We start from the raw sequence: 22,223 nt of genomic DNA, 5'->3' as shown, positions 1-22,223 counted from the left end.
GATGTGCCTGAGCAGCGGCCCTCCCCAGCCTTATCCCAAATCATACTTATTTTGCATAGGCGATACCATGGTCATGAAGATTGTTCTCCCAGGGTGAGGTTCATTCATTGCATTCTGGGTATGCTGACCCCTGTGATTTCCCCAAATGTGGGAAACTCGACTGCATTATTTGTGGTAGTGGGGGACTGTGTTTGTGCTTTCCTCTAGTCAGCTCTGGTAAAAGTCAGATTTATTTGTCTCAGATCTTCCTCTAGCCTTGTTCTTCTTTCGAGAGTTCCCTTGTGCTGCCTCAGTTGGATCTCTTTCACTTGACAGGGGGGTGCCCGAGTAGCGACCCTCCCCAGCTCTAGCCCAACTCCTACTTACCTGCCAGGTGAGATACTATGATCATGAAGGTGCTTCTCCCAGGGCAAGGCTCACCCATTGCACTCTGGGTGTGGTGCCCCTGCGATTTCCCCAAATGTGGGAAGCTTGACTGCATAATTTGTGTTTCCCCTGGTCGGCTCTCGTATAATTCAGATCTCTTTGTCTCAGGTCTCTCTCCAGCCTAGTTTGCTGTCTGTTTCCACTTCTTTTTTCATGAGCCCCTCCCTTTTATACCCTTGTGCACTATCCTGACTTCTCCTCTTGTCTGCTTATTTTGTGCCTTCCAATGCACAATGCAAACTACAGGTAGTGCTGCAGGGCCCACTCCCTTTTACTTGCCGTACAGAGCAGCTCTGGAGCTGTTACAGTGCCCAGCTGCTGCAAGAAATCAGCTTGAATGCTTCAGGGGCTGGGGCATAGCCAACATGAGCCCCACACCGAAGGAGGGTGGAGGTGTTTAATGCGAACTAGGGGTCATCCAAGCGCCGCAAAAGGCCGCTATGCCCTGCACGCCCCTTTTCTCTTTTCATATGCAGACGAGGGTTGAAGCCAACTTTGACCCACTGCTTGGATGACATCACCGTATGCAAATCCATCTGCTGCAGGCCTTCCCCCAGGAATGCTTGCACTAGTTGTTGCATTTGGTTTGTTGTTTGGGGGTGCTTCATTATTAGGCAGCCTTCTGCCCTCCCATGTTCATCTGAAAATATGTGTTCTCCCTGCAGTTGTTGTCCCCAGATGAGAGTTCCCTTGTGCTGCCTCAGTTGAATCTCCTTTACTTGACAGAGATGTGCCTGAGCAGCGGCCCTCCCCAGCCCTATCCCAAATCATACTTATTTTGCATAGGAGATACCATGGTCATGAAGATTGTTCTCCCAGGGTGAGGTTCATTCATTGCATTCTGGGTATGCTGACCCCTGTGATTTCCCCAAATGTGGGAAACTCGACTGCATTATTTGTGGTAGTGGGGGACTGTGTTTGTGCTTTCCTCTGGTCAGCTCTGGTAAAAGTCAGATTTATTTGTCTCAGATCTTCCTCTAGCCTTGTTCTTCTTTCGAGAGTTCCCTTGTGCTGCCTCAGTTGAATCTCCTTCACTTGACAGGGGGGTACCCGAGCAGCGACCCTCCCCAGCTCTAGCCCAACTTCTACTTACCTGGCAGGTGAGATACTATGATCATGTAGGTGCTTCTCCCAGGGCAAGGCTCACCCATTGCACTCTGGGTGTGCTGCTCCTGCGATTTCCCCAAATGTGGGAAACTTGACTGCATAATTTGTGTTTCCCCTGGTCGGCTCTCGTATAATTCAGATCTCTTTGTCTCAGGTCTCTCTCCAGCCTAGTTTGCTGTCTGTTTCAACTTCTCTTTTCTTGAGCCGCTCCCTTCTATGCCCTTGCGCACTATCCTGACTTCTCCCGTCTGCTTACTTTGTGCCTTCCAATGCACAATGCAAACTACAGGTAGTGCTGCAGGGCCCACACCCTTTTACTTGCCGTTCAGAGCAGCTCTGGAGCTGTTACAGTGCCCAGCTGCTGCAAGAAATCAGCTTGAATGCTTCAGGGGCTGGGGCATAGCCAACATGAGCCCCACACCGAAGGAGGGTGGAGGTGTTTAATGCGAACTAGGGGTCATCCAAGCGCCGCAAAAGGCCGCCATGCCCTGCACGCCCCTTTTCTCTTTTCATATGCAGACGAGGGTTGAAGCCAACTTTGACCCACTGCTTGGATGACATCACTATATGCAAATCCATCTGCTGCAGGCCTTCCCCCAGGAATGCTTGTACTAGTTGTTGCATTTGGTTTGTTGTTTGGGGGTGCTTCAGTATTAGGCAGCCTTCTGCCCTCCCATGTTTATCTGAAAATATGTGTTCTCCCTGCAGTTGTTGTCCCCAGATGAGAGTTCCCTTGTGCTGCCTCAGTTGAATCTCCTTTACTTGACAGAGATGTGCCTGAGCAGCGGCCCTCCCCAACCCTATCCCAAATCATACTTATTTTGCATAGGCGATACCATGGTCATGAAGATTGTTCTCCCAGGGTGAGGTTCATTCATTGCATTCTGGGTATGCTGACCCCTGTGATTTCCCCAAATGTGGGAAACTCGACTGCATTATTTGTGGTAGTGGGGGACTGTGTTTGTGCTTTCCTCTGGACAGCTCTGGTAAAAGTCAGATTTCTTTGTCTCAGATCTTCCTCTAGCCTTGTTCTTCTTTCGAGAGTTCCCTTGTGCTGCCTCAGTTGGATCTCTTTCACTTGACAGGGGGGTGCCCGAGCAGCGACCCTCCCCAGCTCTAGCCCAACTCCTACTTACTTGCCAGGTGAGATACTATGATCATGAAGGATCTTCTCCCAGGGCAAGGCTCACCCATTGCACTCTGGGTGTGGTGCCCCTGCGATTTCCCCAAATGTGGGAAGCTTGACTGCATAATTTGTGTTTCCCCTGGTCGGCTCTCGTATAATTCAGATCTCTTTGTCTCAGGTCTCTCTCCAGCCTAGTTTGCTGTCTGTTTCCACTTCTTTTTTCATGAGCCCCTCCCTTTTATACCCTTGTGCACTATCCTGACTTCTCCTCCTGTCTGCTTACTTTGTGCCTTCCAATGCACAATGCAAACTACAGGTAGTGCTGTAGGGCCCACACCCTTTAACTTGCCGTACAGAGCAGCTCTGGAGCTGTTACAGTGCCCAGCTACTGCAAGAAATCAGCTTGAATGCTTCAGGGGCTGGGGCACAGCCAACATGAGCCCCACACCGAAGGAGGGTGGAGGTGTTTAATGTGAACTAGGGGTCATCCTAGCACCGCAAAAGGCCGCCATGCCCTGCACGCCCCTTTTCTCTTTTCATATGCAGACGAGGGTTGAAGCCAACTTTGACCCACTGCTTGGATGACATCACCGTATGCAAATCCATCTGCTGCAGGCCTTCCCCCAGGAATGCTTGCACTAGTTGTTGCATTTGGTTTGTTGTTTGGGGGTGCTTCAGTATTAGGCAGCCTTCTGCCCTCCCATGTTCATCTGAAAATATGTGTTCTCCCTGCAGTTGTTGTCCCCAGATGAGAGTTCCCTTGTGCTGCCTCAGTTGAATCTCCTTTACTTGACAGAGATGTGCCTGAGCAGCGGCCCTCCCCAGCCCTATCCCAAATCATACTTATTTTGCATAGGAGATACCATGGTCATGAAGATTGTTCTCCCAGGGTGAGGTTCATTCATTGCATTCTGGGTATGCTGACCCCTGTGATTTCCCCAAATGTGGGAAACTCGACTGCATTATTTGTGGTAGTGGGGGACTGTGTTTGTGCTTTCCTCTGGTCAGCTCTGGTAAAAGTCAGATTTATTTGTCTCAGATCTTCCTCTAGCCTTGTTCTTCTTTCGAGAGTTCCCTTGTGCTGCCTCAGTTGGATCTCTTTAACTTGACAGGGGGGTGCCCGAGCAGCGACCCTCCCCAGCTCTAGCCCAACTCCTACTTACTTGCCAGGTGAGATACTATGATCATGAAGGATCTTCTCCCAGGGCAAGGCTCACCCATTGCACTCTGATTTCCCCAAATGTGGGAAGCTTGACTGCATAATTTGTGTTTCCCCTGGTCGGCTCTCGTATAATTCAGATCTCTTTGTCTCAGGTCTCTCTCCAGCCTAGTTTGCTGTCTGTTTCCACTTCTTTTTTCATGAGCCCCTCCCTTTTATACCCTTGTGCACTATCCTGACTTCTCCTCCTGTCTGCTTACTTTGTGCCTTCCAATGCACAATGCAAACTACAGGTAGTGCTGCAGGGCCCACACCCTTTTACTTGCCGTACAGAGCAGCTCTGGAGCTGTTACAGTGCCCAGCTGCTGCAAGAAATCAGCTTGAATGCTTCAGGGGCTGGGGCATAGCCAACATGAGCCCCACACCGAAGGAGGGTGGAGGTGTTTAATGCGAACTAGGGGTCATCCAAGCGCCGCAAAAGGCCGCCATGCCCTGCACGCCCCTTTTCTCTTTTCATATGCAGACGAGGGTTGAAGCCAACTTTGACCCACTGCTTGGATGACATCACCGTATGCAAATCCATCTGCTGCAGGCCTTCCCCCAGGAATGCTTGCACTAGTTGATGCATTTGGTTTGTTGTTTGGGGGTGCTTCAGTATTAGGCAGCCTTCTGCCCTCCCATGTTCATCTGAAAATATGTGTTCTCCCTGCAGTTGTTGTCCCCAGATGAGAGTTCCCTTGTGCTGCCTCAGTTGAATCTCCTTTACTTGACAGAGATGTGCCTGAGCAGCGGCCCTCCCCAGCCCTATCCCAAATCATACTTATTTTGCATAGGAGATACCATGGTCATGAAGATTGTTCTCCCACGGTGAGGTTCATTCATTGCATTCTGGGTATGCTGACCCCTGTGATTTCCCCAAATGTGGGAATCTCGACTGCTTTATTTGTGGTAGTGGGGGACTGTGTTTGTGCTTTCCTCTGGTCAGCTCTGGTAAAAGTCAGATTTCTTTGTCTCAGATCTTCCTTTAGCCTTGTTCTTCTTTCGAGAGTTCCCTTGTGCTGCCTCAGTTGGATCTCCTTCACTTGACAGGGGGGTACCCGAGCAGCGACCCTCCCCAGCTCTAGCCCAACTTCTACTTACCTGGCAGGTGAGATACTATGATCATGTAGGTGCTTCTCCCAGGGCAAGGCTCACCCATTGCACTCTGGGTGTGCTGCTCCTGCGATTTCCCCAAATGTGGGAAACTTGACTGCATAATTTGTGTTTCCCCTGGTCGGCTCTCGTATAATTCAGATCTCTTTGTCTCAGGTCTCTCTCCAGCCTAGTTTGCTGTCTGTTTCAACTTCTCTTTTCTTGAGCCGCTCCCTTCTATGCCCTTGCGCACTATCCTGACTTCTCCCGTCTGCTTACTTTGTGCCTTCCAATGCACAATGCAAACTACAGGTAGTGCTGCAGGGCCCACACCCTTTTACTTGCCGTTCAGAGCTGCTCTGGAGCTGTTACAGTGCCCAGCTGCTGCAATAAATCAGCTTGAATGCTTCAGGGGATGGGGCATGGCCAACATGAGCCCCACACCAAAGGAGGGTGGGGTGTTTAATGCGAACTAGGGGTCATCCAAGCACCGCAAAAGGCCGCCATGCCCTGCACGCCCCTTTTCTCTTTTCATATGCAGATGAGGGTTGAAGCCAACTTTGACCCACTGCTTGGATGACATCACCGTATGCAAATCCGTCTTCTGCAGAACTTCCCCCAGGAATGCTTGCACTAGTTGTTGCATTTGGTTTGTTGTTTGGGGGTGCTTCAGTATTAGGCAGCCTTCTGCCCTCCCATGTTCATCTGAAAATATGTGTTCTCCCTGCAGTTGTTGTCCCCAGATGAGAGTTCCCTTGTGCTGCCTCAGTTGAATCTCCTTTACTTGACAGAGATGTGCATGAGCAGCGGCCCTCCCCAGCCCTATCCCAAATCATACTTATTTTGCATAGGAGATACCATGGTCATGAAGATTACTCTCCCAGGGTGAGGTTCATTCATTGCATTCTGGGTATGCTGACCCCTGTGATTTCCCCAAATGTGGGAAACGTGACTGCTTTATTTGTTGGTAGTGGGGGACTGTGTTTGTGTTTTCCTCTGATCTCTGGTAAAAGTCAGATTTCTTTGTTTCAGATCTTCCTCTAGCCTTGTTCTTCTTTCGAGAGTTTCCTTGTGCTGCCTCAGTTGGATCTCCTTCACTTGACAGGGGGGTGCCCGAGCAGCGACCCTCCCCAGCTCTAGCCCAACTCCTACTTACCTGCCAGGTGAGATACTATGATCATGAAGGTGCTTCTCCCAGGGCAAGGCTCACCCATTGCACTCTGGGTGTGCTGCCCCTGCGATTTCCCCAAATGTGGGAAACTTGACTGCATAATTTGTGTTTCCCCTGGTCAGGTCTCGTATAATTCAGATCTCTTTGTCTCAGGTCTCTCTCCAGCCTAGTTTGCTGTCTGTTTCCACTTCTCTTTTCTTGAGCCGCTCCCTTCTATGCCCTTGCGCACTATCCTGACTTCTCCTCCTTTCTGCTTACTTTGTGCCTTCCAACGCACAATGCGAACTACAGGTAGTGCTGCAGGGCCCACACCCTTTTACTTGCCTTACAGAGCAGCTCTGGAGCTGTTACAGTGCCCAGCTGCTGCAAGAAATCAGCTTGAATGCTTCAGGGGCTGGGGCATAGCCAACATGAGCCCCACACCGAAGGAGGGTGGAGGTGTTTAATGCAAACTAGGGGTCAGCCAAGTGCTGCAAAAGGCCACCATGCCCTGCACGCCCCTTTTCTCTTTTCATATGCAGACGAGGGTTGAAGCCAACTTTGACCCACTGCTTGGATGACATCACCATATGCAAATCTATCTGCTGCAGGCCTTCCCCCAGGAATGCTTGCACTAGTTGTTGCATTTGGTTTGTTGTTTGGGGGTGCTTCAGTATTAGGCAGCCTTCTGCCCTCCCATGTTCATCTGAAAATATGTGTTCTCCCTGCAGTTGTTGTCCCCAGATGAGAGTTCCCTTGTGCTGCCTCAGTTGAATCTCCTTTACTTGACAGAGATGTGCCTGAGCAGCGGCCCTCCCCAGCCATATCCCAAATCATACTTATTTTGCATAGGAGATACCATTGTTATGAAGATTGTTCTCCCAGGGTGCGGTTCATTCATTGCACTCTGGGTATGCTGACCCCTGTGATTTCCCCAAATGTGGGAAACTCGACTGCATTATTTGTGGTAGTGGTGGACTGTGTTTGTGCTTTCCTCTGGTCAGCTCTGGTAAAAGTCAGATTTCTTTGTCTCAGATCTTCCTCTAGCCTTGTTCTTCTTTCGAGAGTTCCTTTGTGCTGCCTCAGTTGGATCTCCTTCACTTGACAGGGGGGTGCCCGAGCAGCGACCCTCCCCAGCTCTAGCCCAACTCCTACTTACCTGCCAGGTGAGATACTATGATCATGAAGGTGCTTCTCCAAGGGCAAGGCTCACCCATTGCACTCTGGGTGTGCTGCTCCTGCGATTTCCCCAAATGTGGGAAACTTGACTGCATAATTTGTGTTTCCCCTGGTCAGTTCTCGTATAATTCAGATATCTTTGTCTCAGGTCTCTCTCCAGCCTAGTTTGCTGTCTGTTTCCACTTCTCTTTTCTTGAGCCGCTCCCTTCTATGCCCTTGCGCACTATCCTGACTTCTCCTCCTTTCTGCTTACTTTGTGCCTTCCAACGCACAATGCGAACTACAGGTAGTGCTGCAGGGCCCACACCCTTTTACTTGCCTTACAGAGCAGCTCTGGAGCTGTTACAGTGCCCAGCTGCTGCAAGAAATCAGCTTGAATGCTTCAGGGGCTGGGGCATAGCCAACATGAGCCCCACACCGAAGGAGGGTGGAGGTGTTTAATGCAAACTAGGGGTCAGCCAAGTGCCGCAAAAGGCCACCATGCCCTGCACGCCCCTTTTCTCTTTTCATATGCAGACGAGGGTTGAAGCCAACTTTGACCCACTGCTTGGATGACATCACCATATGCAAATCTATCTGCTGCAGGCCTTCCCCCAGGAATGCTTGCACTAGTTGTTGCATTTGGTTTGTTGTTTGGGGGTGCTTCAGTATTAGGCAGCCTTCTGCCCTCCCATGTTCATCTGAAAATATGTGTTCTCCCTGCAGTTGTTGTCCCCAGATGAGAGTTCCCTTGTGCTGCCTCAGTTGAATCTCCTTTACTTGACAGAGATGTGCCTGAGCAGCGGCCCTCCCCAGCCATATCCCAAATCATACTTATTTTGCATAGGAGATACCATTGTTATGAAGATTGTTCTCCCAGGGTGCGGTTCATTCATTGCACTCTGGGTATGCTGACCCCTGTGATTTCCCCAAATGTGGGAAACTCGACTGCATTATTTGTGGTAGTGGTGGACTGTGTTTGTGCTTTCCTCTGGTCAGCTCTGGTAAAAGTCAGATTTCTTTGTCTCAGATCTTCCTCTAGCCTTGTTCTTCTTTCGAGAGTTCCTTTGTGCTGCCTCAGTTGGATCTCCTTCACTTGACAGGGGGGTGCCCGAGCAGCGACCCTCCCCAGCTCTAGCCCAACTCCTACTTACCTGCCAGGTGAGATACTATGATCATGAAGGTGCTTCTCCCAGGGCAAGGCTCACCCATTGCACTCTGGGTGTGCTGCCCCTGCAATTTCCCCAAATGTGGGAAACTTGACTGCATAATTTGTGTTTCCCCTGGTCGGCTCTCGTATAATTCAGATCTCTTTGTCTCAGGTCTCTCTCCAGCCTAGTTTGCTGTCTGTTTCCACTTCTCTTTTCTTGAGCCCCTCCCTTCTATACCCTTGTGCACTATCCTGACTTCTCCTCCCGTCTGCTTACTTTGTGCCTTCCAATGCACAATGCAAACTACAGGTAGTGCTGCAGGGCCCACACCCTTTTACTTGCCTTACAGAGCAGCTCTGGAGCTGTTACAGTGCCCAGCTGCTGCAAGAAATCAGCTTGAATGCTTCATGGGATGGGGCATGGCCAACATGAGCCCCACACCAAAGGAGGGTGGGGGTGTTTAATGCGATCTAGGGGTCATCCAAGCAGCGCAAAAGGCCGCCATGCCCTGCACGCCCCTTTTCTCTTTTCATATGCAGATGAGGGTTGAAGCCAACTTTGACCCACTGCTTGGATAACATCACCATATGCAAATCCATCTGCTGCAGGCCTTCCCCCAGGAATGCTTGCACTAGTTGTTGCATTTGGTTTGTTGTTTGGGGGTGCTTCAGTATTAGGCAGCCTTCTGCCCTCCCATGTTCATCTGAAAATATGTGTTCTCCCTGCAGTTGTTGTCCCCAGATGAGAGTTCCCTTGTGCTGCCTCAGTTGAATTTCCTTTACTTGACAGAGATGTGCCTGAGCAGCGGCCCTCCCCAGCCCTATCCCAAATCATACTTATTTTGCATAGGAGACACCATGGTCATGAAGATTGTTCACCCAGGGTGAGGTTCATTCATTGCATTCTGGGTATGCTGACCCCTGTGATTTCCCCAAATGTGGGAAACTCGCCTGCATTATTTGTGGTAGTGGGGGACTGTGTTTGTGTTTTCCGCTGGTCAGCTCTGGTAAAAGTCAGATTTCTTTGTCTCAGATCTTCCTCTAGCCTTGTTCTTCTTTCGAGAGTTCCATTGTGCTGCCTCAGTTGGATCTCCTTCACTTGACAGGGGGGTGCCCGAGCAGCGACCCTCCCCAGCTCTAGCCCAACTCCTATTTACCTGCCAGGTGAGATACTATGATCTTGAAGGTGCTTCTCCCAGGGCAAGGCTCACCCATTGCACTCTGGCTGTGCTGCCCCTGCGATTTCCCCAAATGTGGGAAACTTGACTGCATAATTTGTGTTTCCCCTGGTCGGCTCTCGTATAATTCAGATCTCTTTGTCTCAGGTCTCTCTCCAGCCTAGTTTGCTGTCTGTTTCCACTTCTCTTTTCTTGAGCCGCTCCCTTCTATGCCCTTGCGCACTATCCTGACTTCTCCCGTCTGCTTACTTTGTGCCTTCCAACGCACAATGCGAACTACAGGTAGTGCTGCAGGGCCCACACCCTTTTATTTGCCTTACAGAGCAGCTCTGGAGCTGTTACAGTGCCCAGCTGCTGCAAGAAATCAGCTTGAATGCTTCAGGGGCTGGGGCATAGTCAACATGAGCCCCACACCGAAGGAGGGTGGAGGTGTTTAATGTGAACTAGTTGTCATCCAAGCACCGCAAAAGGCCGCCATGCCCTGCACGCCCCTTTTCTCTTTTCATATGCAGATGAGGGTTGAAGCCAACTTTGACCCACTGCTTGGATGACATCACCGTATGCAAATCCGTCTTCTGCAGAACTTCCCCCAGGAATGCTTGCACTAGTTGTTGCATTTGGTTTGTTGTTTGGGGGTGCTTCAGTATTAGGCAGCCTTCTGCCCTCCCATGTTCATCTGAAAATATGTGTTCTCCCTGCAGTTGTTGTCCCCAGATGAGAGTTCCCTTGTGCTGCCTCAGTTGAATCTCCTTTACTTGACAGAGATGTGCATGAGCAGCGGCCCTCCCCAGCCCTATCCCAAATCATACTTATTTTGCATAGGAGATACCATGGTCATGAAGATTACTCTCCCAGGGTGAGGTTCATTCATTGCATTCTGGGTATGCTGACCCCTGTGATTTCCCCAAATGTGGGAAACGTGACTGCTTTATTTGTTGGTAGTGGGGGACTGTGTTTGTGTTTTCCTCTGATCTCTGGTAAAAGTCAGATTTCTTTGTTTCAGATCTTCCTCTAGCCTTGTTCTTCTTTCGAGAGTTTCCTTGTGCTGCCTCAGTTGGATCTCCTTCACTTGACAGGGGGGTGCCCGAGCAGCGACCCTCCCCAGCTCTAGCCCAACTCCTACTTACCTGCCAGGTGAGATACTATGATCATGAAGGTGCTTCTCCCAGGGCAAGGCTCACCCATTGCACTCTGGGTGTGCTGCCCCTGCGATTTCCCCAAATGTGGGAAACTTGACTGCATAATTTGTGTTTCCCCTGGTCAGGTCTCGTATAATTCAGATCTCTTTGTCTCAGGTCTCTCTCCAGCCTAGTTTGCTGTCTGTTTCCACTTCTCTTTTCTTGAGCCGCTCCCTTCTATGCCCTTGCGCACTATCCTGACTTCTCCTCCTTTCTGCTTACTTTGTGCCTTCCAACGCACAATGCGAACTACAGGTAGTGCTGCAGGGCCCACACCCTTTGACTTGCCTTACAGAGCAGCTCTGGAGCTGTTACAGTGCCCAGCTGCTGCAAGAAATCAGCTTGAATGCTTCATGGGATGGGGCATGGCCAACATGAGCCCCACACCAAAGGAGGGTGGGGGTGTTTAATGCGATCTAGGGGTCATCCAAGCACCGCAAAAGGCCGCCATGCCCTGCACGCCCCTTTTCTCTTTTCATATGCAGATGAGGGTTGAAGCCAACTTTGACCCACTGCTTGGATAACATCACCATATGCAAATCCATCTGCTGCAGGCCTTCCCCCAGGAATGCTTGCACTAGTTGTTGCATTTGGTTTGTTGTTTGGGGGTGCTTCAGTATTAGGCAGCCTTCTGCCCTCCCATGTTCATCTGAAAATATGTGTTCTCCCTGCAGTTGTTGTCCCCAGATGAGAGTTCCCTTGTGCTGCCTCAGTTGAATTTCCTTTACTTGACAGAGATGTGCCTGAGCAGCGGCCCTCCCCAGCCCTATCCCAAATCATACTTATTTTGCATAGGAGACACCATGGTCATGAAGATTGTTCACCCAGGGTGAGGTTCATTCATTGCATTCTGGGTATGCTGACCCCTGTGATTTCCCCAAATGTGGGAAACTCGCCTGCATTATTTGTGGTAGTGGGGGACTGTGTTTGTGTTTTCCGCTGGTCAGCTCTGGTAAAAGTCAGATTTCTTTGTCTCAGATCTTCCTCTAGCCTTGTTCTTCTTTCGAGAGTTCCATTGTGCTGCCTCAGTTGGATCTCCTTCACTTGACAGGGGGGTGCCCGAGCAGCGACCCTCCCCAGCTCTAGCCCAACTCCTATTTACCTGCCAGGTGAGATACTATGATCTTGAAGGTGCTTCTCCAAGGGCAAGGCTCACCCATTGCACTCTGGCTGTGCTGCCCCTGCGATTTCCCCAAATGTGGGAAACTTGACTGCATAATTTGTGTTTCCCCTGGTCGGCTCTCGTATAATTCAGATCTCTTTGTCTCAGGTCTCTCTCCAGCCTAGTTTGCTGTCTGTTTCCACTTCTCTTTTCTTGAGCCGCTCCCTTCTATGCCCTTGCGCACTATCCTGACTTCTCCCGTCTGCTTACTTTGTGCCTTCCAACGCACAATGCGAACTACAGGTAGTGCTGCAGGGCCCACACCCTTTTATTTGCCTTACAGAGCAGCTCTGGAGCTGTTACAGTGCCCAGCTGCTGCAAGAAATCAGCTTGAATGCTTCAGGGGCTGGGGCATAGTCAACATGAGCCCCACACCGAAGGAGGGTGGAGGTGTTTAATGCGAACTAGGGGTCATCCAAGCGCCGCAAAATGCCGCCATGCCCTGCATAACCCTTTTCTCTTTTCATATGCAGATGAGGGTTCCAGCCAACTTTGGCCCACTGCTTGGATGACATCACCGTATGCAAATTCGTCTCCTGCAGACCTTCCCCCAGGAATGCTTGTACTAGTTATTGCATATGGTTTGATATTTGATGGTGCTTCAGTATTAGGCAGCCTTCCGCCCTCCCATGTTCATCTGAAAAGATGTGGTCTCCCTGCAGTTGTTGTCCCCAGACGAGAGTTCCCTTGTGCTTCCTCAGTTGAATCTCCTTAACTTGACGGGGGAGGGGCTGCCCGAGCAGCCACCCTCCCCAGCCCTATCCCAACTCATACTTATTTTGCATATGAGATCTCTATATCATGAAGATTGTTCTCACAGGGTGAGGTTCATCCATTATATTTTAAAATAGGAAGGTTCAAATTACATATTTGAATTGCATCTATGTGCTGGATTCAAATGTGTCCCCCCCCTTCCTTTCTCAATTGTGCCCATCAGCAGCTATTCTAAGGTTGCTGCCAATGGGTGTGACACATTAATTTCTTCTGTGGGGTACACTGGACTCCACAAGGATTCACATTGGGGTGTAGAGTAGGATCTTGATCTGAGGCACCAACCGGCTCAAAGCTTTTGACTGTTCCCAAGATGCTCAGCGCATTCTCCTCTATAACCCCGCTTCCATGAACAGGGAGCTCAGTTTGTAGTTGTTGCCTTCAGTAGCAGGCCACTTAACAGGGGCCTGCCTCAAGCAGCCTATTCTTAGCTATTAATTTTGACAAGAAAAGAAGAACTTTTTTTATGAGAATCTACAAGGGCTGCAGCAGGCTAGGTCTAATAGACATCTTTACTGCAGCTTCATCACTCCCAGCGGCACTGTATACTCCCGTGCCCTGGTTGCTGGGTCACTGCAGCGGAGGCTCCGGTTTCTTCCTAAGGTCAGTCACACACAATGTAACACCCCGGTATAACAAGTGTGTAAACTATGTGGAACAGGTCAGGGATACCTTGATGGACTATTCCTCCTTCAGCAGCAGCTCTTCTCTATTCCTGGCAGAGAGGCAAGGTTTCCCCAGACACAAAGAAAGGCAGGCAGGGCTTTGTATGAAAGAATAAATGGTTTACCACATAACTCAGAAAAGGAACTGATTACAGTAGGGAAGGGAAAGATTTGATTCAAGCAACTTAAACACAGACACCATATACACTTTAAGTCATTACACAAATGGTAATATAACTAAATCTGAGATTAATACTATGTTGCTTAGTAATAGAAATCAACTTATGCAGACAATATTTAAGTCCAAGATAACATTGGTGTCACTGCAGGGAGTCTCTATGTGCACGTTGGGGCCCGGTTATGTTGTTACATAGTTATATGCAGCTATTGTCTCCTTTAGCTGTGAACAAAATATTGTAGCTCTGTGTAGTAAAGATGATTGTTTAAAACAAACTGGAGCTGCTTCCCATGTAAATCGCTGCATAGGTATAGTAAATATAGGATAATGTCCTTTGCAGTGGAGTAGGTTTCAGTATAAATATGGATTTATCTCACCCAGTCAATAGATGTTTCTGAGGCAGTTTCCCCTCAGATGTAGGCCAGTCAGCATTGGTATAAAGGCTTTATACTCTCCTGTCTCTGACACTTGCTGTGCACTCTCTTGGCTGAGAGTGTCATGGCGTTCTTACTTGTTAATTGCTGCACTTCCACTGCTGTATTTTGCACTACTGCTTACTCTCTCATGCAATTTTCAGCTTATTTGTCTCCCCTCTCTCAGCTGCTCATCTCTGCGTAATGGCGTCGCCAGCTCTTTCCTCACCATGGCTCCAACTGACTTCTCAAACTGCTGTTCAATTTTCTTTTAAATAAACTTTATTTAAAATGGCACAGGCAACTACACTGTTGTCAAAAATGTCCTTGTTGTTATGGGATATCACACGTGCCCCCCCCCAAAACATGCGTGTCCTCACGCATTTTGGTTTTATCCCTATATAAACTTCTCACTATATCCAGTCACATTCATTAGTGAACACAGATTATGTCTGAAACATTAACATTTATCAACATTTTTAACATCAGTATCTGATAGGTATAATTCCTTTTGTGCTATAGTACATTAACACATGCTCCTGGAGCAATCGGTTGAAATCTGGACAGTATATGGTCTTGAAAAGTTTGTCTAGGAAACCTCAACCCCCCTGCCATGGATGAGTATTGAACTCTTTCTAAACTGTCTTTGGGACATGCTGTACAAAACTGCAGCTGACTATGGTGGTTTTCTGTTTTGCAAGCCCTAGTCTTCTTGCCTCCTTGTCGGTGACAAACCACCTTAGTCTGCTGTAAATACATTTTATGAGCCTCTTCCATTCCATCTTGGGATTCAGTATCACAGCTGGTTTGGGACAATGGATTCTGGAGAGAAAGAGGCAGCAAGGTTCTTCTTACAGAACAGGTTGGACAGTTTCGGCACCATCTCTTGATGTCTTCCCTCATTTCAACCCAAAAGAACTTTTTCCAGATGCTTGTTTCCATCCTTTTGCACCCAGGGTGACCTGACTTGTAATGAGTATTAGGATCCACACTACATCGAACCAACTGTCCTTTCTCTTCAAACAGCCTTTCTCGCTGTCTCAACAACTTCAGGAGTTCTGGCGAGGATTCTTGCCTTTGTCGCTTGGTCAGGTATTTCCCAATCTTCAGTAAGGCTTTGAGGTGTCTTATCATCTGACTTTTATCTTGCAGGTGGTCAAAACTGGTTCCTTGAATAGGTTGCTCACAGTTTCTAGAACTGGATGCTATATTATTCATGCCTAACATTGAAGCATTCTTTCGGATAATCTGGACACTGGAGATGGGCATTTCTATCATTATTTGGCTGGCCTTATTTTTTTCATGTTCCTCTCTTACAGATAATTCTGTTATCATTCTTCCCTTTTGTTTGGCTATCCCAGGTTGAAGGCCTTGTTTCTCCTGGAGCTTGTCAGTTTGAAACTCTCCTTGGAGTGCTGCTACGAGCTCCTCACAGCAGTTCCGCAACACATTCATGCCCACTATCACTGGAGGCAATCCATCATCTTGGGCAGTGGTGATGATGAAGCCTTGCTGTGGTAGCACTGTTCGTCCGATTTGAATTTCAGCTTCCCAGTATCCTTTGCAAGGGATGCAGTGCCCATTGCTTGCAATCGGGTTTATCAATGTGGAAGTTGACGGAAACATCTGTTCCTCAGTCCAATGCTGCTCAAACTGTGTTGCTTGTATTGTGGTCACTTGTGATCCAGTGTCTAAGAGAGCGGGCATTGAGACTCCATTGATGCAAACTTGAACCACCGGGCATTGGCTAACATAACGGGTTAACCACATGAATTTGGAGTTTAAATGATCTGGCTGCTCAAATTCTCTCTTAATTTGTCCGCTTCCTTCACAGCTTTGAAAAATGGGTCGCCTTTGGGAGGCAAAGTGGTTGGAAAAAAGTGTCTCCCTGTTTCTATGTAGGTCCCATTGGGAACTGTTCAGTGGTCTCCTCTCCTGGCACCATTCCATTTCTTCATGGAGCAGTGCCTGCTGTCTCTTCAGAATCTGCAGGTCTCTGCGCATCTCTGTCACACCACGTGTCAGTTCAGCCAGCAGACTTCGTAACTCACTAGAAGAGTCAAATATGCATGTCTTTGAACATGGCACTGTCACTCCTTTTACTGTAGGTGGGTAAGTAGCTCCTTTAAAACTTGACTCCTGGGCATCAGAATTCTCTTGATACCGTGGCATCTCTGGAATAGACTCTTGTGGAACAGCCCCTGAAGTAAGACTGGAGCCTAGAACTTTAATCGCAGCCTCTTTAAAATCCAGGAATGTGCTTCCAGGCTTCTGCAATCTCAATAGTCGCAGCTGAGTTTTTACAAATTCGCCCCTTGCAACTTCAGTGAACTGGTCCAATAACATTTTCTCTTTGTCATGCACTTCCTCAGGGTCTGCTTGCTGAACATCTCTGAGTGCTTCCTGAAAGCTGAGGGCATAGCCCCGTAGTGACTCTCCTGGTTGTTGCTTTCGAGCAAAGAAGTGCATTTTAAGTTCTGACACTGTCCTTGTGTCAAATGTGGTAGCAAGCCTGTTGAGGATCTGGTCCACAGTCTTCTTCTCTTCAGTAGGCCAGGAAGTAACCTCTCTAAGTGCAAGCCCTTTCAACTGTCCCATCAAGATCTCCAACTTTTGCTGCTCTTTCAGCGGGTACAGACGAAACAAAGACTGCAGTAGTATCCTCATCAGTTTATTTTTGTCAATTACCATTTTAATAATCGGGTAAAGAAAATTAAGTGGATTTTTGAAAGAAAACAATACTGTCAATATACTATTAAAACAAATTAAAATGGTAAAAGTTATTGTACTTTAAGTAAAAATAAAAGAGCAAAAATATCAATCCCAGTTTTGGATTACTTTAATTAACAAAAAAAAATGCATATAGCAGAGGATAGTTTCAATCTGCCTACCTCTGGGCTATGGACCCAGCATGCTTCCATTACAGTACTCTGCTGCACATGTAATTGCAAGAGATCCTGAAGCACTCACTCATCATGGGAAAGTACCAATGTGTTTCTTCATTGGTTGATGGAAGAAACATCTTACAAAAACTCTCCAGATTATTGACTATTTAAAGTTTTTCTTGGAAACGTTCTAGATGAATGCTTATCAGCCTTTGTCAGTATATACTTTTGCAAAGTGTCGCTGTGGCGCAATCAGTTAGTGTGTAAGGCTATTAACCAAAAGGTTGGTGGTTCAATCCCACCCAGGGACGTAATTGACCTTGTTATCAGATTTTGGTGATCTTTAAGTAGACAAGTCAAAATTTCAAAAACCCCTCTTATGGTGTAGGGTACCTGGCCTTCTCTGATGTAATCAGAGTTAGATTTGATTCAGTGATTTTATAAAAACAGCTAGGAAGCACAATTTAGCAGTGGTTTGCAGAGAAAAAGAAATATGCTGGCAAAAAAATCCAATTGAGTGATTAAACAGCTCTTCATTTTCTGGCTTTACTTTTATGCTAACAAATTTGTTCTCTGAAAAGTGTCCACAAAGCCAAATATCTGATTAACATCTTTGTAGGGATGGTTTTTCACCTATTACTAAATTAAACTTGCTTCATTGGAAAGGCAGCAAGATGCATCCTCATTTCAATATCTACTGAAATAATACAGGTTGACACCAGGAAACATTAACGCCACTGCATCCTTGCTGCTTTCTCATGTGGAAGTCTGTTTAATGTGAAAACAAGGTGATATCTAATTAGCACACAGGTAAGGAATTAAGAAAATCTTTATTTAAGGGTGAAGATGTTTCTCACAAAATCGTTGCCCCAATGCATCATTGAAATTCAAGCTGGAAAGATGATTTTAATATATCACTTGTACATTTTGTATTGCTCTTCTGGTGACAATGTAGTTTGTTTTTGTCAATTACCATTTTAATAATAGGGTAAAGAAAATTAAGTGGATTTTTGAAAGAAAACAATACTGTCAATATACTATTAAAACAAATTAAAATGGTAAAAGTTATTGTACTTTAAGTAAAAATAAAAGCTAAAATATCAATCCCAGTTTTGGATTACTTTAATGAACAAAAAAATATGCATATAGCAAAGGATAGTTTCAATCTGCCTACCTCTGGGTTATGGACCCAGCATGCTTCCATTACAGTACTCTGCTGCACATGTAAGTGCAAGAGATCCTGAAGCACTCACTCATCATGCGAAAGTACCAATGTGTTTCTTCATTGGTTGCTGGAAGAAACATCTTACAAAAACTCTCCAGATTATTGACTTTTTAAAGTTTTTCTAGGAAACGTTCTAGATGAATGCTTATTAGTCTTTGTCAGTATTTACTTTTTGCAAAGTGTCTCTGTGGCGCAATCGGTTAGTGTGTTCAGCTATTAATCAAAAGGTTGGTGGTTCAATCCCACCCAGGGACGTGATTGACCTTGTGATCAGATTTTGGTGATATTTAAGTAGACAAGTCAAAATTGCAAACCCCCTCTTATGGTGTAGGGTACCTGGCCTTCTCTGATGTAATCAGAGTTAGATTTGATTAAGTGATTTTATAAAAAAAACAGCTAGGAAGCACAATTTAGCAGTGAGTTGCAGAGAAAAAGAAAAATGCTGGCAGAAAAATCCAATTGAGTGATTAAACAGCTCTTCATTTTCTGGCTTTATTTTTATGATAACAAATTTGTTCTCTGAAAAGTGTCCACAAAGCCAAGTATCTGATTAACATCTTTGTAGGGATGGTTTTTCACCTATTACTAAATTAAACTTGCTTCATTGGAAAGGCAGCAAGATGCATCCTCATTTCAATATCTACGGAAATAATACAGGTTGACACCATGAAACATTAACGCCACTGCATCTTTGCTGTTTTCTCATGTGGAAGTCTGTTTAATGTGAAAACAAGGTGATATCTAATTAGCACACAGGTAAGGAATTAAGAAAATCTTTATTTAAGGGTGAAGATGTTTCTCACAAAATCGTTGCCCCAATGCATCATTGAAATCCAAGCTGGAAAGATGATTTTAATATATTACTTGAACATTTTATATTGCTCTTCTGGTGATAATGTAGTTTGTTTTTGTCAATTACCATTTTAATAATCGGGTAAAGAAAATTAAGTGGATTTTTGAAAGAAAACAGTATTGTCAATATACTATTAAAACAAATTAAAATGGTAAAAGTTATTGTACTTTAAGTAAAAATAAAAGAGCAAAAATATCAATCCCAGTTTTGGATTACTTTAATTAACAAAAAAAAATGCATATAGCAGAGGATAGTTTCAATCTGCCTACCTCTGGGTTATGGACCCAGCATGCTTCCATTACAGTACTCTGCTGCACATGTAAGTGCAAGAGATCCTGAAGCACTCACTCATCATGGGAAAGTACCAATGTGTTTCTTCATTGGTTGATGGAAGAAACATCTTACAAAAACTCTCCACATTATTGACTTTTTAAAATGTTTCTAGGAATCGTTCTAGATGAATGCTTATTAGCCTTTGTCAGTATGGACTTTTGCAAAGTGTTGCTGTGGTGCAATCAGTTACTGTGTAAGGCTATTAACCAAAAGGTTGGTGGTTCAATCCCACCCAGGGACGTAATTGACCTCGTTATCAGATTTTGGTGATCTTTATGTAGACAAGTCAAAATTTCGAAAACCCCTGTTATGGTGTAGGGTACCTGGCCTTCTCTGATGTAATCAGAGTTAGATTTGATTCAGTGATTTTATAAAAACAGCTAGGAAGCACAATTTAGCAGTGGGTTGCAGAGAAAAAGAAATATGCTGGCAAAAAAATCCAATTGAGTGATTAAATAGCTCTTCATTTTCTGGCTTTATTTTTATGCTAACAAATTTGTTCTCTGAAAAGTGTCCACAAAGCCAAGTATCTGATTAACATCTTTGTAGGGATGGTTTTTCACCTATTACTAAATTAAACTTGCTTCATTGGAAAGGCAACAAGATGCATCCTCATTTCAATATCTACTGAAATAATACAGGTTGACACCAGGAAACATTAACGCCACTGCATCCTTGCTGCTTTCTCATGTGGAAGTCTGTTTAATGTGAAAACAAGGTGATATCTAATTAGCACACAGGTAAGGAATTAAGAAAATCTTTATTTAAGGGTGAAGATGTTTCTCACAAAATCGTTGCCCCAATGCATCATTTAAATTCAAGCTGGAAAGATGATTTTAATATATCATTTGTACATTTTGTATTGCTCTTCTGGTGACAATGTAGTTTGTTTTTGTCAATTACCATTTTAATAATCGGGTAAAGAAAATTAATTGGATTTTTGAAAGAAAACAATACTGTCAATATACTATTAAAACAAATTAAAATGGTAAAAGTTATTGTACTTTAAGTAAAAATAAAAGAGCAAAAATATCAATCCCAGTTTTGGATTACTTTAATTAACAAAAAAAAATGCATATAGCAGAGGATAGTTTCAATCTGCCTACCTCTGGGTTATGGACCCAGCATGCTTCCATTACAGTACTCTGCTGCACATGTAAGTGCAAGAGATCCTGAAGCACTCACTCATCATGGGAAAGTACCAATGTGTTTCTTCATTGGTTGATGGAAGAAACATCTTACAAAAACTCTCCACATTATTGACTTTTTAAAATGTTTCTAGGAATCGTTCTAGATGAATGCTTATTAGCCTTTGTCAGTACGGACTTTTACAAAGTGTTGCTGTGGCGCAATCAGTTACTGTGTAAGGCTATTAACCAAAAGGTTGGTGGTTCAATCCCACCCAGGGATGTAATTGACCTTGTTATCAGATTTTGGTGATCTTTATGTAGACAAGTCAAAATTTCAAACCCCCTCTTATGGTGTAGGGTACCTGGCCTTCTCTAATGTAATCAGAGTTAGATTTGATTCAGTGATTTTATAAAAACAGCTAGGAAGCACAATTTAGCAGTGGGTTGCTGAGAAAAAGAAATATGCTGGCAAAAAAATCCAATTGAGTGATTAAACAGCTCTTCATTTTCTGGCTTTATTTTTATGCTAACAAATTTGTTCTCTGAAAAGTGTCCACAAAGCCAAGTTTCTGATTAACACATTTGTAGGGATGGTTTTTCACCTATTACTAAATTAAACTTGCTTCATTGGAAAGGCAGCAAGATGCATCCTCATTTGAATATCTACTGAAATAATACAGGTTGACACCAGGAAACATTAACGCCACTGCATCCTTGCTGCTTTCTCATGTGGAAGTCTGTTTAATGTGAAAACAAGGTGATATCTAATTAGCACACAGGTAAGGAATTAAGAAAATCTTTATTTAAGGGTGAAGATGTTTCTCACAAAATCGTTGCCCCAATGCATCATTGAAATTCAAGCTGGAAAGATGATTTTAATATATCACTTGTACATTTTGTATTGCTCTTCTGGTGACAATGTAGTTTGTTTTTGTCAATTACCATTTTAATAATCGGGTAAAGAAAATTAAGTGGATTTTTGAAAGAAAACAATACTGTCAATATACTATTAAAACAAATGAAAATGGTAAAAGTTATTGTACTTTAAGTAAAAATAAAAGAGCAAAAATATCAATCCCAGTTTTGGATTACTTTAATTAACAAAAAAAAAACGCATATAGCAGAGGATAGTTTCAATCTGCCTACATCTGGGCTATGGACCCAGCATGCTTCCATTACAGTACTCTGCTGCACATGTAATTGCAAGAGATCCTGAAGTACTCACTCATCATGGGAAAGTACCAATGTGTTTCTTCATTGGTTGATGGAAGAAACATCTTACAAAAACTCTCCAGATTATTGACTATTTAAAGTTTTTCTAGGAAACGTTCTAGATGAATGCTTATTAGCCTTTGTCAGTATGTACTTTTGCAAAGTGTCGCTGTGGCGCAATCAGTTAGTGTGTACGGCTATTAACCAAAAGGTTGGTGGTTCAATCCCACCCAGGGATGTAATTGACCTTGTTATCAGATTTTGGTGATCTTTAAGTAGACAAGTCAAAATTTCAAAAACCCCTGTTATGGTGTAGGGTACCTGGCCTTCTCTGATGTAATCAGAGTTAGATTTGATTCAGTGATTTTATAAAAACAGCTAGGAAGCACAATTTAGCAGCGGTTTGCAGAGAAAAAGAAATATGCTGGCAAAAAAATCCAATTGAGTGATTAAACAGCTCTTCATTTTCTGGCTTTATTTTTATGCTAACAAATTTGTTCTCTGAAAAGTGTCCACAAAGCCAAGTATCTGATTAACATCTTTGTAGGGATGGTTTTTCACCTATTGCTAAATTAAACTTGCTTTATTGGAAAGGCAGCAAGATGCATCCTCATTTCAATATCTACTGAAATA

General features: G+C 45.1%; 21 non-coding genes across 21 annotated transcripts; all 21 read left to right on the top strand.

The window, feature by feature from the left end:
* Window positions 1-42: 42 nt before the first annotated feature.
* LOC135011714 (U1 spliceosomal RNA) lies at window positions 43-206 on the top strand. The gene has a single exon (XR_010210761.1). It is a non-coding gene; the product is annotated as a U1 spliceosomal RNA (small nuclear RNA).
* A 152-nt stretch (window positions 207-358) lies between these two features.
* LOC135011964 (U1 spliceosomal RNA) lies at window positions 359-521 on the top strand. The gene has a single exon (XR_010210996.1). It is a non-coding gene; the product is annotated as a U1 spliceosomal RNA (small nuclear RNA).
* A 674-nt stretch (window positions 522-1,195) lies between these two features.
* On the top strand, window positions 1,196-1,359 carry LOC135011943 (U1 spliceosomal RNA). The gene has a single exon (XR_010210977.1). It is a non-coding gene; the product is annotated as a U1 spliceosomal RNA (small nuclear RNA).
* Window positions 1,360-1,511: 152 nt separating this feature from the next.
* On the top strand, window positions 1,512-1,674 carry LOC135011828 (U1 spliceosomal RNA). The gene has a single exon (XR_010210870.1). It is a non-coding gene; the product is annotated as a U1 spliceosomal RNA (small nuclear RNA).
* A 671-nt stretch (window positions 1,675-2,345) lies between these two features.
* Window positions 2,346-2,509, top strand: LOC135011729 (U1 spliceosomal RNA). The gene has a single exon (XR_010210775.1). It is a non-coding gene; the product is annotated as a U1 spliceosomal RNA (small nuclear RNA).
* A 152-nt stretch (window positions 2,510-2,661) lies between these two features.
* Window positions 2,662-2,824, top strand: LOC135012018 (U1 spliceosomal RNA). The gene has a single exon (XR_010211033.1). It is a non-coding gene; the product is annotated as a U1 spliceosomal RNA (small nuclear RNA).
* Window positions 2,825-3,498: 674 nt separating this feature from the next.
* Window positions 3,499-3,662, top strand: LOC135011932 (U1 spliceosomal RNA). The gene has a single exon (XR_010210967.1). It is a non-coding gene; the product is annotated as a U1 spliceosomal RNA (small nuclear RNA).
* A 972-nt stretch (window positions 3,663-4,634) lies between these two features.
* Window positions 4,635-4,798, top strand: LOC135011789 (U1 spliceosomal RNA). The gene has a single exon (XR_010210834.1). It is a non-coding gene; the product is annotated as a U1 spliceosomal RNA (small nuclear RNA).
* Window positions 4,799-4,950: 152 nt separating this feature from the next.
* LOC135011827 (U1 spliceosomal RNA) lies at window positions 4,951-5,113 on the top strand. The gene has a single exon (XR_010210869.1). It is a non-coding gene; the product is annotated as a U1 spliceosomal RNA (small nuclear RNA).
* Window positions 5,114-5,783: 670 nt separating this feature from the next.
* Window positions 5,784-5,948, top strand: LOC135011919 (U1 spliceosomal RNA). Its single transcript, XR_010210954.1, has one exon. It is a non-coding gene; the product is annotated as a U1 spliceosomal RNA (small nuclear RNA).
* A 149-nt stretch (window positions 5,949-6,097) lies between these two features.
* LOC135011869 (U1 spliceosomal RNA) lies at window positions 6,098-6,260 on the top strand. The gene has a single exon (XR_010210908.1). It is a non-coding gene; the product is annotated as a U1 spliceosomal RNA (small nuclear RNA).
* A 674-nt stretch (window positions 6,261-6,934) lies between these two features.
* Window positions 6,935-7,098, top strand: LOC135011759 (U1 spliceosomal RNA). The gene has a single exon (XR_010210805.1). It is a non-coding gene; the product is annotated as a U1 spliceosomal RNA (small nuclear RNA).
* Window positions 7,099-7,250: 152 nt separating this feature from the next.
* LOC135011874 (U1 spliceosomal RNA) lies at window positions 7,251-7,413 on the top strand. Its single transcript, XR_010210913.1, has one exon. It is a non-coding gene; the product is annotated as a U1 spliceosomal RNA (small nuclear RNA).
* A 674-nt stretch (window positions 7,414-8,087) lies between these two features.
* LOC135011758 (U1 spliceosomal RNA) lies at window positions 8,088-8,251 on the top strand. Its single transcript, XR_010210804.1, has one exon. It is a non-coding gene; the product is annotated as a U1 spliceosomal RNA (small nuclear RNA).
* A 152-nt stretch (window positions 8,252-8,403) lies between these two features.
* On the top strand, window positions 8,404-8,566 carry LOC135011838 (U1 spliceosomal RNA). Its single transcript, XR_010210879.1, has one exon. It is a non-coding gene; the product is annotated as a U1 spliceosomal RNA (small nuclear RNA).
* Window positions 8,567-9,240: 674 nt separating this feature from the next.
* Window positions 9,241-9,404, top strand: LOC135011797 (U1 spliceosomal RNA). Its single transcript, XR_010210841.1, has one exon. It is a non-coding gene; the product is annotated as a U1 spliceosomal RNA (small nuclear RNA).
* A 152-nt stretch (window positions 9,405-9,556) lies between these two features.
* Window positions 9,557-9,719, top strand: LOC135011980 (U1 spliceosomal RNA). The gene has a single exon (XR_010211006.1). It is a non-coding gene; the product is annotated as a U1 spliceosomal RNA (small nuclear RNA).
* A 671-nt stretch (window positions 9,720-10,390) lies between these two features.
* LOC135011918 (U1 spliceosomal RNA) lies at window positions 10,391-10,555 on the top strand. Its single transcript, XR_010210953.1, has one exon. It is a non-coding gene; the product is annotated as a U1 spliceosomal RNA (small nuclear RNA).
* Window positions 10,556-10,704: 149 nt separating this feature from the next.
* On the top strand, window positions 10,705-10,867 carry LOC135011868 (U1 spliceosomal RNA). The gene has a single exon (XR_010210907.1). It is a non-coding gene; the product is annotated as a U1 spliceosomal RNA (small nuclear RNA).
* Window positions 10,868-11,541: 674 nt separating this feature from the next.
* Window positions 11,542-11,705, top strand: LOC135011795 (U1 spliceosomal RNA). Its single transcript, XR_010210839.1, has one exon. It is a non-coding gene; the product is annotated as a U1 spliceosomal RNA (small nuclear RNA).
* Window positions 11,706-11,857: 152 nt separating this feature from the next.
* LOC135012011 (U1 spliceosomal RNA) lies at window positions 11,858-12,020 on the top strand. The gene has a single exon (XR_010211028.1). It is a non-coding gene; the product is annotated as a U1 spliceosomal RNA (small nuclear RNA).
* Window positions 12,021-22,223: the final 10,203 nt, after the last annotated feature.

The sequence above is a fragment of the Pseudophryne corroboree genome, unplaced genomic scaffold, assembly GCF_028390025.1.
Source record: "Pseudophryne corroboree isolate aPseCor3 unplaced genomic scaffold, aPseCor3.hap2 scaffold_251, whole genome shotgun sequence".
NCBI lineage: Eukaryota > Metazoa > Chordata > Amphibia > Anura > Myobatrachidae > Pseudophryne > Pseudophryne corroboree.
Note: the sequence above shows the minus strand (reverse complement) of the source record. Positions and strands in the feature narration are given on the sequence as shown.